Raw genomic sequence first — 11,150 nt, 5'->3', positions numbered from 1 at the left:
AGATTCATACGAGGTTTCCACTGGACACACACTGGTCTGATTTAACCCATTCTGACCTGAGATCAGATTAAAAAAATGTCAGTCGTTCTTCAATTTTTCAAAAATAGCAGACCTACAAGCTCGTAGCGCGCCACTCGGTGGCGCGCTATGAGCTTGTAGATCTGCTATTTTTCAATAGCTAAAGCATATCATAATGCTATTAATGGGTCACAAGTAAATTTCCCTTTATTTCATGAATAAATACAGAAAATATAAAAAAAACAACATAATAATAATAATAATAATAAATACATCCCATAAATTAGAAAACACATTTTTAAGAAGTAGTGACACGACACACTTGTAGATCTGATATTTTCACTAGTTTGGGGAAACATCAAATTCTTCTTTTGGGTCTCGAGCTGAAAAGTTTGGGAACCAGTGAACAGTACTCTGCAGAGTGGCCTACAGGGACCCCTAGTGTCTGGCTGACTGATGGTTCAATTACCATTTAATGGAGTTATTTTGTCAAGTTATCAGTCGGGAGATGAGAGAATCTGGAGAAGACAGGGGGGGCTGTTACAATGACTTGCTGGAGCTATCAGAATGAAAGGAGAGGTGGAGGGAATAGGCCAGGTGAGAGGATGGGACAGGACAGAGACGGGCATGAGACAATTTACAATTTAGGCATTTAGCAGACGCTCTTAATCCAGAGCGACTTACATTAAGCAAGAACAAAAGCATGGGAATACATCACATAAAAGCATTTATCATGAAACATGCGTAAGCCAAGAAAGTAACAGTGGAATATCTATATAATGAAACTATACATATATACTACTATGCTATACATATGTACTATGGCGTGCTATGACTATATACAATGCAATTATAGTGCTGTCTACATAACATGCTATAAGTCTGTATCAAATGCTATCTAAGTCTACGGAAGTGCTATCTAAGGGGGGTAGGGTAAGTGCTATATGGGCCAACCATGAGAATGATTTAAGTTCAGTTCAGTGTTGATTTTGACGGCAAATTAGTTTTAGTCTTTTGAATGAAATTCCAGTTATTTAGTTAGTAGTCAAACATCGTTCAAAATCATAATAGTGGAAAAAAGATACAGGAGGGAGGTTGAAGGCAGGGCAGACTATCGGGAGCGGGGATTCAGCAACTATATAGCAGAGTAATTCGATCAATTCAACTGCATTATTTATTCGCGCCTGCACTCGCCTGACTTACTTTACATCACCGAATTTGATTTCATCCAAAATGCACTGTATACGTTGTATGCTCGGAATTCTAAGCTTTTGCTTTGCGTTAACCCATTCTGAACGGGCACCCATTTTGGTGTTGGCATCATATTATGCTTTAGCTATTGAAAAATAGCAGATCTACAAGCTCATAGCGCGCCACCGAGTGGCGCGCTACGAGCTTGTAGGTCTGCTATTTTTGAAAAATCGAAGAACGACTGACATTTTTAGAATCTGATCTCAGGTCAGAATGGGTTCATCAGGACCAGTGTGTGTCCGGCGGAAACCTCGTATGAATCTGATCTCAAGTCAGAATGGGTTAAGGAGCTCACACCATAGCCTTATACAGGGGCCAGCCCTAAAACCCACTCCACGAGTCAGACAGCTTCCAATTTCACACTGTACTGAGTCCTCTGCTTATACCCGCCATGCCACACAGCTTCTGCTGATACTTTGAAATGAAAACTTACATTCAAACAGTTTTGCTCACTTGTTACACCATGGAGTAGCTCCAAGCTGTATATACCTCGGGACACGGTCACATATAGCATTGCTTTCCAGGACTGGGGCTGCTGGGCAAACAGACATTCAAATATCAAAAGAAATTTAAATTGGAAAAAGGCCCCCCGCCCCCCCTCACACATTAGAAGGACAATATCACACTAGAGCTGAGTCTAAAAGTGAGTAGACGTTAAAATACACCTTGAAGTATGCTATATTTAAACATAAATACTTTTGAATACCTAACTTCAAATTTCAAAGCAAGTACAGCACGTCCTTAAAGCTACTTTAGTAATATTTAATATTATAGTAATGTTTGACCAGGAATATCTATGCTTCGACGTACGTCTGGGGTTGCGTGGTACATTGACCGCCCAGTCATGATGTGTCACAGGTGTGTCTTAACTTTCAGGTCTTCACTGGCCTCGGCTGCCTCTGAACACCTCTAGTATGGCCATCATTGCTCTCTCTCTCTCTCTCTCTCTCTCTCTCTCTCTCTCTCTTCTCTCTCTCTCTCTCTCTCTCTCTCTGTATGGTGAGCAGAACAGAGATTTACTGGAGCCCCGTGGGACATTTGTCATTATGGGGCTGATATTGGTGGCTATTATGAATCACGTCCACATACTCTATGAGGGGTAGATAATAAAAAAAGCTCTGTGATTTACATGGGTATTCCCTGGTCCACTGCTCCCTTATTATACAGTCTAATAGGCCTGAAACACAGACATACTGTACTGTACACACTATAGCCTATAGGCATGCACACACGGACTGTGCAGTGATGTCGTGGCACATAGGAGTGATGCAGTGAGTAGTGACTGTTTCAATGCATACATTATACAGTACATCCTGTGCTTTGTTAACCCATTCTGACCTGAGATCAGATTCATACGAGGTTTCCGCCGGACACACACTGGTCTGATTAACCCATTCTGACCTGAGATCGGATTCTAGAAATGTCAGTCGCTCTTCGATTTTTCAAAAATAGCAGACCTTCAAGCTCATATCGCGCCACTCGGTGGCGCGATATGAGCTTGTAGGTCTGCTATTTTTCAATAGCTAAAGCATAACATGATGCCGACACCAAAATGGGTGCCCGTTCAGAATGGGTTAATTAGGGTCCCACGTGTGTGTGTGTGTGTGTGGGGGGGGGGTGTCTATATTTTGCCCCCTTCTTTTTTCTACCCCTACCACCTTATCTTAACCGAACGTTTGCCTACAGTGACACGCGGCGAATCAATTTGCGTAGAAGTGGCACTGAATTTGCAGCTCAACAAAAGCTAATTCCTATATTGTGTGACTGAGGACAATGTCACCATAATTAAAAAATGTCCACAATATGATTATCGTGAGCAGGATTCTTCCTTACCACAATAAACGATATTACCGATTATCGTCACCATCCCTATAGCTCATTACCTTCAGTATTCGACAGCCTTCTCTGCTGGCCTGTAATTGCACATCTTCTCTTCTCTTTCTATACCCAGGGAATGTACAGTTGCTGCAAGCAGTTCGAAGACGACACGGATCCCGGGTCCCTGCCCCAGTACCACGCGGTCCCCAGCATGCCCCCTGGCATGCAGATGCAGCAGCACCTCGTGTCGGCCACCGTGACCAACTCCGCCGCCATCGCCATGGTACAGCAGCAGCAGCAGCAGAAGCACTACCACCAGCAGCAGCAGCAGCAGGGGCAGGCCTATACCACCATGCTCCCCGGGTCCCCTCCCACCACCGGCCACTCCGCCATGGCCCTGGGTCCCTCCAATAGCCCCCTGTTAGAAGGCCCCATGCCTTGTTCCTCCTTCCTGCCCCGACACGACCGGAGGCTGGCTGTGGTCGACCGCTGGAACAGGTCGAAGCCTGACAAAACTATGGCCGGAGGTGCCGGCGGGGTGGGTATCGGGGGCATAGCCGGAGGCATCACAGAACTCCAGGCCCAGCAGTACCAGCAGAATCTGGGCCAGCACTGGACCTTGCCTGGAGAAGGCGGTGCTGGTAGTGGTGGTGGAGGAGACACTGGGCTGGATGAGTACAAGCGCTACTATGGTCCAATTGATCCGGAGGGGCTGGGGGCCAGCACTGACCAGCAGGCGGTGGGACTTCAGCAGACGCCCAAGATGAACCCCCGCGGCTCCAAGGTGGCGGGGATGCCCCGGCCGCCCCCCAAAGGGCCCCCGCAAGCCCCAGCACACTTAATATCCAAGCAACCGCCGCCGGTCCAGTCCTCCCCCCACCGAAGGCCCTCCTTCTTCAGGCGAGGCAGCCTGGGGGGCGTGGCGATGAGAAAGGGCTCCGGCGCCCCCCTTTACGAGAACATCCTGCCCCTGGGCAGGCGGGGAGGAGGGGGGAGGTACGGCATGAGGGATGGGGGCGGGGCGAGGAGAGGACGCCGCCCCCCGTCTATCCCGCTGCCGGTCTCCCTGTCGTCCCCGACGCACACCCCGACCACTCCCTCCTCGCCCTGCCGCCTCTACTCCTTTTGCTCCAGCGCCTCCTCTTCTTCCTCCTCCACCTCTTCGGCGTCTTCCTCCTCCTCCTCGTCGACGTCCGTCTCGCTCTCCCGCTCCAACTCGCCGTCCTCCTGCTCCAGTGACAGTTCCTACAACTCCTCGCTGAGTTTCCGATACCGGGCGGGCGACCGCGACTTCATGGTGGACGAGGACTATGACTCGGACCTGCTGACGGAGGAGTCGAGCCTTTTGGCCCTGCGCCGGAAGACTCGGTCGCGCCGCATGTCTTCGCGCTCGCTGCCCTGCAGCCCTCCGCCCCCGCCCGTCCCGCCGCGCAAGCCGCGACCACAGAGGGAGTACGGAAGGGACCGGAACGGGAGCCAGCTGGCCCAGCTGCAGGAGTGGTGGGCCTCGTGGGCGGAGAGAGAACGAGGCAGGGCGACGGGACGCGCGGCGGGAGGAAGTGGAGGGCTGAGGGCGGAGAAGAGGCACCACAAGGAGAGGGAGCGCGAGCGGAAGAGGCGGAAGAAAGGGCGGAAGAAGAAGAAGAGGGAAGACAGGGAGCGTGAGCGCGAGCGCAAGCGCCGCAAGGGCAAGAAGAAAAGAAAGAAAGAGGAGAAGACAAGGAGGACGGATAGAAAGAGGTCAGAGCAAGAGGACGGAGACGCGGAGAAGAGGGAGGAGATGAAAGTCGCTGTGCCAGACTACCTGCCCTATCCCCCGCTGAGGCGAGACTCCTTCCGGAAGAAGAGTGTGGGCTCCATCAGGAGCTACGGCTGGAACATCACGGGGGCTGCTGAGGAAGACATCGGGAGGCGGGAAAGGGAGGAGAAGGAGAGGGATGACGGGGAGGATAGCAGAGGGAAAGAGAGGCACCACAGACGACGGGATAGCAAGCACTACCAGAGCTCCAGCAGCAAGACGCCAACATCTGTCAAGTTCTGGGGAGGTGGGAATCTGTCCTCGGACACCATTCCCTCCGCCTTCCTCCCCCTGCTTCCTCTCTCCTCCAAGCGCAGGAAGAGCAAAGGCTCAGACCGGGAGACCGTGGGGAGGGAAGGTGAGAGGAGGCCACTCCTGGGGCGGAATGGCAGAGCCGAAGTGCATTCTAAGGAAGGACTGTCCTTCCACGAGTGGGAATCAGACATGGAGGAAGAGGATGAGGATTCTGAGGAGGAGAGGAGGAAATCAGAGCGAGGCAAGCGGCGAGGAGGAGGGAGGACATTAGAGGAGGAGAGGGAACGGGATAAGGTTGTCGGGATATACTCTGATGACGACGGATCCTCAGGAGAGTTTGGGAAGTTCGAAAGGTATTGGGAGGGCCATGAGGGAAGGGCGGTTGGGGGCATAGGTGGAGGAGGATGGTTCTTTGGCACGTACCCCTCCAGGGATAAAGCTGGCAGCATCAACAGCAGAGACGACCTATTTCTGGGGCGAGGGGAGGGCTGGGGTGGAGCTGAGAGTGGATGGGGATCTAGTGGCGGAGGAGGTGGAGGACGAGAAGGAGACTGGGGGTCAGGTTCCCGCTGGCCCCCGCCTCCCCTCACGCCTCCACCTCCCAGAAGATACTGGTCTGTGGACAAGCTCCACATACAGGATGAGAAGAAGGGAAAACGCAAGTCCAAGGACAAAGGCAGAGGGTATTCAGGCACTTGTGCCTCTTGCCAGTCTCCCCACCATCGCCACGGACACTCCAAATGGGCCCGGGTGACCTCCAGGAGCCAGGAGGAGCTGTACCAGCACTGCCAGAGTTTCAGTGGCACCCCGAAACCCAAACGTCACTCCTCATCTTCCTCCAAACCTGACCACTCACAGAACAAGTCGGGCAGCCAGTCCAACCTGAGCATGCAGCGGACGCAGAGGGCTGAGCGGGACAGAGACCGAGGAAGACAGCAACAATCCTCCCCACCTCCCACCTTAATTCCAAACCTGCCACCCGCTCTCCCAGCACTCCCGGCGCCCCCGTCTTCCTCCCACCCGATCCACGGCCCTCCCCCTACCTCTTCCTCGTCCGTCTCGTCTCCCTCCGTGGTGTCGTCCACCCCAGGGGCGGCTCAGACTTCCGCGATGGCCTCAGCCAGCGCCAAATTGCAGTACCAGCGGCTGCGCTCGGTGCCCCAGTCCCAGAGGTTCCCCCAGTCCCCACACTTACCACTCAAAGCCAAGAGCCTTTGCTCTCGTAGGGGATCGGCGCACTTCTCAAGCGTGGAGAGTGAAGTGTGAGGTTTAGAAAATCTTTGAAGCTCAAACCAGGTGTTGAATTTTACCTGTTGCTCTTGTTATAATTCGGCAGCAGAAAAGGCAGCACACAGTATAGATTTCATATAGACCTCTTGCACAAAAATAGAAGCATACAGACAAACAAGCGAACTAACTCAAAAGCCAAACAAAACTTCACGGGGAGTGAAAAGACACGTGACAGAGATCAGAGAAGTAACAGTGATTTTCTTTTTATTTTCTTTCAGTTATTTGAAAGACTACTGCCACAATGAAATGTGCTGGGAGGATTTATCTGCTACTGTAAAACGTAACAGGAGTTTATAGAAGCGTTAATACTACTATGGAAGATACCGTGGCTTACAGACCACACAGAGTGGTAGTTTTTATCCATGGGAGTCAAAATTCGGAGGATTCTACATTCTTACTGAGGGCTCAGGAACTTTGTAGTACTGTATATACACCCGCTGCTCTTGGAATCCTCTGACGCCGTGCCGTGTTCCCCGATAAGGAACACTTGTTTTTATTTTCCCTTAAGACACACTTTTAACCACCTTACTGTACTTTCCGTTCCCCTAAACAAACTTGTTTACATCCCTGCAGAGTCTGTGTCTCCCTCCCCGAGGCACCATTTGTGTACGATCCATAACTTGTCTTCTAGCTATGGAGGATAATTGCTACAGTATGTCTTCTGTTTTGTTCTTTGCTCTTCTCAGCACTGTTCTTCTCCATCTTATTCTCATTCTCCACATTATTCTTTCTCCTTTCTTCCATTGTTATGTCCTCTCCTCTGTTCCCTCCTCTCCATCGTTTCTTCTCTTCTCTCATTACACTCCTATCCTTGACGTGATTATTCTGTGCGTCTGTGCTTTTCTGTGTTTGTATTCTTGACAACAGGGTAAGTCAACCGTGACTGACATCGCGCTGGCTTAATGAAAAGCTGAGTGCCAAACTTAAGTGGAGTTTAACCATCCGTATATAATGTTAGCTTCTGTATTATTATTTTCGTTTTCATCTCAGCTCACATGCTGTCATATACCCAACATACACGCACGCACGCACGCACGCACACACACACACACACACACACACACACACACACACACACACACACACACACACACACACACACACACACACACATAATAACACAAATGTGCACACATAAGAAATAAGTTCACCTACCCTCTATCTTGAGCAATACATTAGCCACAGACCACAGTTCTTGTTCAACCTTTTACATTTTAAATGGGATATTTTACTTCTCTGTCTTATTGTTGTTGTTATTGCTGGTGTTATATATTATATTATGATTATTTCTAATGCCATGTAAGCACTGTGCTGTACTACTTAAACCGGGGGGAGTGCACAGAAAACATTCAGAACTACCTACAACAACAAAGGACGAAGCCCCTCGACCATTTCCCACCTGCTTTTGACTGAATGTAAAGTTAGCCACAAACCGTGTGCTATCATGAAACACTTGCTAACGGCACTGGTAGCATTTATTCGAAGGGGTGGTGAGTAAGGATACAAGATATTGATCTGGCTGCAAGACAAACAAGTGTACAAATCATCAAAAAAAAAGTATTTTGATTGCGTGTGTTTGATGTTCCCTGACACACAGGCGAAATGGAGGGATTATCAATACCATTATGGCGCTGTGGGTAAAATAATAATGAATAGTTTTTGACCCACGTTTGCCCGCGGCCAAGCAGGGCACCTGTGTGAGTATGAAATAAAAAATAGGGCTACATGGTTCAATCAGGCAAGATGACTATGGTGCAGGGAACTAGCCTATATGTATATCTAGCCTTATGCTGGTCCCTTCGGCCATTACGTTTATTTGATGTTTGCGTGGGGGGGGGGGGGGAAACAATATATAAAAAGCTATTATGTTCTCCCGGATTAGCCTTATGCCAGAACTGTGTGATTTTACAGGAGATTATTTAGTTTCCACAGTATGTACGGTGAGACCTTGTCCTGTTGTGTTGTACGCCAACTGTGATGGCATACTCTGAGAGGCAATGCCAATGTTGACAGTTGCTAGCAGCGTGAGATGTTCTTTGAATGATGTGTGAAAGACAAGCTGTCACACCTCACGGTTAAGGCTTTCTGTTTATGTCCTCCTCTCCTGGCAAAACGTGTAACCAAGAGCTATAGCCTTTTAACCATGACCATTTTTACAGTTGAGCTGACACCAGCACTCCCGGCGGCAAGCACTTATAAGCTAGCACTCCAGAAGCCTTTTTTTTCCCCCTTACGACTTTAATGTTAGTGTCTGGAGATTTTGTACCATAATAACATTGTTGGCACTTTGAGATTGCTGGAGTTTTTAAACGTAGAGTATAAAACTACAAAGTCGTTGCTGTTGCCACTAGGCCAAAAAGCCTGCATTATCATCCATCTCATGATAGGCTGGTCAGCTCCTGTTTGCCTAAAACTGCATCTGAGCCATATGTTATTGTACTTAAGCAGAAGATGAAAGGGGGAGAAAACAATACTGTTCTTTGTTTTTGTTTTTTTAGTGTAAAGTTTGTCTGCCTTTCTTTGAAAAGAAAAGAAAATCTAGATATAGTATACTTGTGGAGGTGGGTAGCATTAGAAAAAAAAAGTTTGACTTCTTGATATTTGGGAATATTGTTTACCATTCGAGTTTCATTGTGCTGATAAATAGTAGCCTATATATTACCTGTGTTTAGGGGGGAAAAACACATGGTAATTCATCATTCCTCATGTCCAGTCAACAAATGACTTATTTTATACCAATTAAACACCCCATGAAGCCTTGTATTCATGGAAATTGGTTTGTTTTTCCGCATTCCTGAGCCAATAATTTGATGACCGGCATAGTCTCCAGTAGGAGATCCAATAGACTCTATTGGATCTCCTACTGGAGACTATGCCTATTGAACAGAGACTCTGACTCTGCACGTCTGGTTACATTTCATATTTTAGATTTAAATCACTTTAAAAGGATACCTGTACTAAATCAAGTTGGACAGGTATTAATAACGTTTAGTGCTATGCTCCTTACAATCAACAGCTTACAAGAATCCCAAAGTGTCAAATGTGGAATACATGTGCATAGCATTTGCTCTCACCACAAGCAACTAAAGAAATCCGCATTAAAGCCCAGTCTTGCCCAGTATGGTGAGAGAAAGGATCTGTTACTTTTTGGCCGTGGCTGCCTCATGTCCTCACCTGATGGTGTGGAAAAGCTTGACTGAACATAAAGGTCTGTCTGTAAACAAGCATTACTGATTGCCTATAGCTACAGTCGCAGCCATAGGATGTTGTCACCTGGTTTACCGGCCGGTGGCTCTGGAAACAAAACATTAAATTCAGGACAAATAATGCCAAATACACTAAAAAGTGGCGCGCACACACACACACACGCTCTCTCTCTCTCTCTCTCTCTCTCTCTCTCTCTCTCTCTCACTCTCTCTCTCTCTCTCTCTCTCTCTCTCTCTCTCACACATTGCTTGCCACTGTGTAAAATACATAGATAAATACATAGAATTAAATTACTGACTTGATTAGTGTGAATTAAACGTAAGTATGACTTTTCATTAAATAGAATTGCATAATATGCCATACCTCAAACTATTGGCAGCCATCATCGGTCAGCTGAAAGCACATTTTGAGGCACTAGCTTTCACAGGGTCAACTTACAAGTAACGCAAGAAGTTGGTTGGTTGGGTTAACTTGCTGTCGACCATTCTACATTATAGTAAGATATTGATCGTGATTTTTGGTTGCTCGTGGTAGGATATTTTCTTTAGAAAAGGTCTGTACATTCTGTACAGGGTTGGGATCCTTTGGAATTTTAACGACTCCGGTTCCTTAATGATTCCCTCTCAACGTCCGATTCCTTAACAGTTTGCTTGAACAATTCCTATAGGGGGTTCCAAATGGAACCAAATGGACCCTTACAGGTTACCCGTAAATAAATAAAAAACGCTTGAGAACCGCCTTAAAACCAGTTACAGAAAGTGTTCCAAGTGTGATGGAACCGATCTTTTCGGTTCTTTTAGGTTGGGTTCCTCCGGTTCCGGATCCCAACCTGTGTGCCCTACATCCCCCACACCCCACCCCACCCCACCCCAGCCATCCAAACCAATCTCCTCTGTCCTCATGTCACCTCGTTGTTGATGAGTCTGCAATTGTAAAGCTAGTTCTATTTTTGGAAAAACAAACAAAAAAAAAGTATCTGTGGATATATATTTCTTTCATCTCAAATAGAAGCATATATATATATATGATGAGTATATTTCAAAGCGCAAAGTGCAAGATCTATGTTATATAAGTTTGTCAAAACTAAATTTTACAGTGTTATCTCTATGAATGTCTTTTTTTGTCCTTTTATGTCTGTCTCCTCCTCCTCCTCTCAGCTCCTCCCTCACCCACCCCCACCTCCCCTCTCCCTAGCGAAAACAAGAGACCTGTATGTAACTGTGTTTTTGCTCACTTTAAAGACCGACCATACGCCACCATTAGCTGATGTCGACTGTAGCTAAAAAAGGGAGGGGAGCGCGCGTGTCTTACGACCGTGTCACTGTAGTGCTGCTGTGGTGCGGTGGGGTGATGTGTGTGAATCCAGAGGGGCCTTCACTTTTATTTTACTTTAACTTAATAATAATAATAATAATCTTTTATGGATAAATGCAGCTTTTACCATAATTCTTCACTCGGCAGATTGATGATTACCTCCAAATATGACCTTTTAATCAATGTAGCAAGCAGCACA

General features: G+C 47.5%; 1 protein-coding gene across 1 annotated transcript in view; it reads left to right on the top strand.

Moving 5' to 3' along the window:
• Nucleotides 1–3,307, top strand: part of LOC310869860 (glutamate receptor ionotropic, NMDA 2D-like) — a gene marked incomplete at its 5' end in the record, with an annotated part of 215,730 nt that extends 212,423 nt beyond the window's left edge. The window contains 1 exon segment of the mRNA XM_083780822.1: nucleotides 3,221–3,307.
• Between the last annotated feature and the right edge of the window lie 7,843 nt (nucleotides 3,308–11,150).

The sequence above is a fragment of the Protomyctophum parallelum genome (genome assembly GCF_964188405.1).
Source record: "Protomyctophum parallelum genome assembly, chromosome: 1".
NCBI lineage: Eukaryota > Metazoa > Chordata > Actinopteri > Myctophiformes > Myctophidae > Protomyctophum > Protomyctophum parallelum.
Note: the sequence above shows the minus strand (reverse complement) of the source record. Positions and strands in the feature narration are given on the sequence as shown.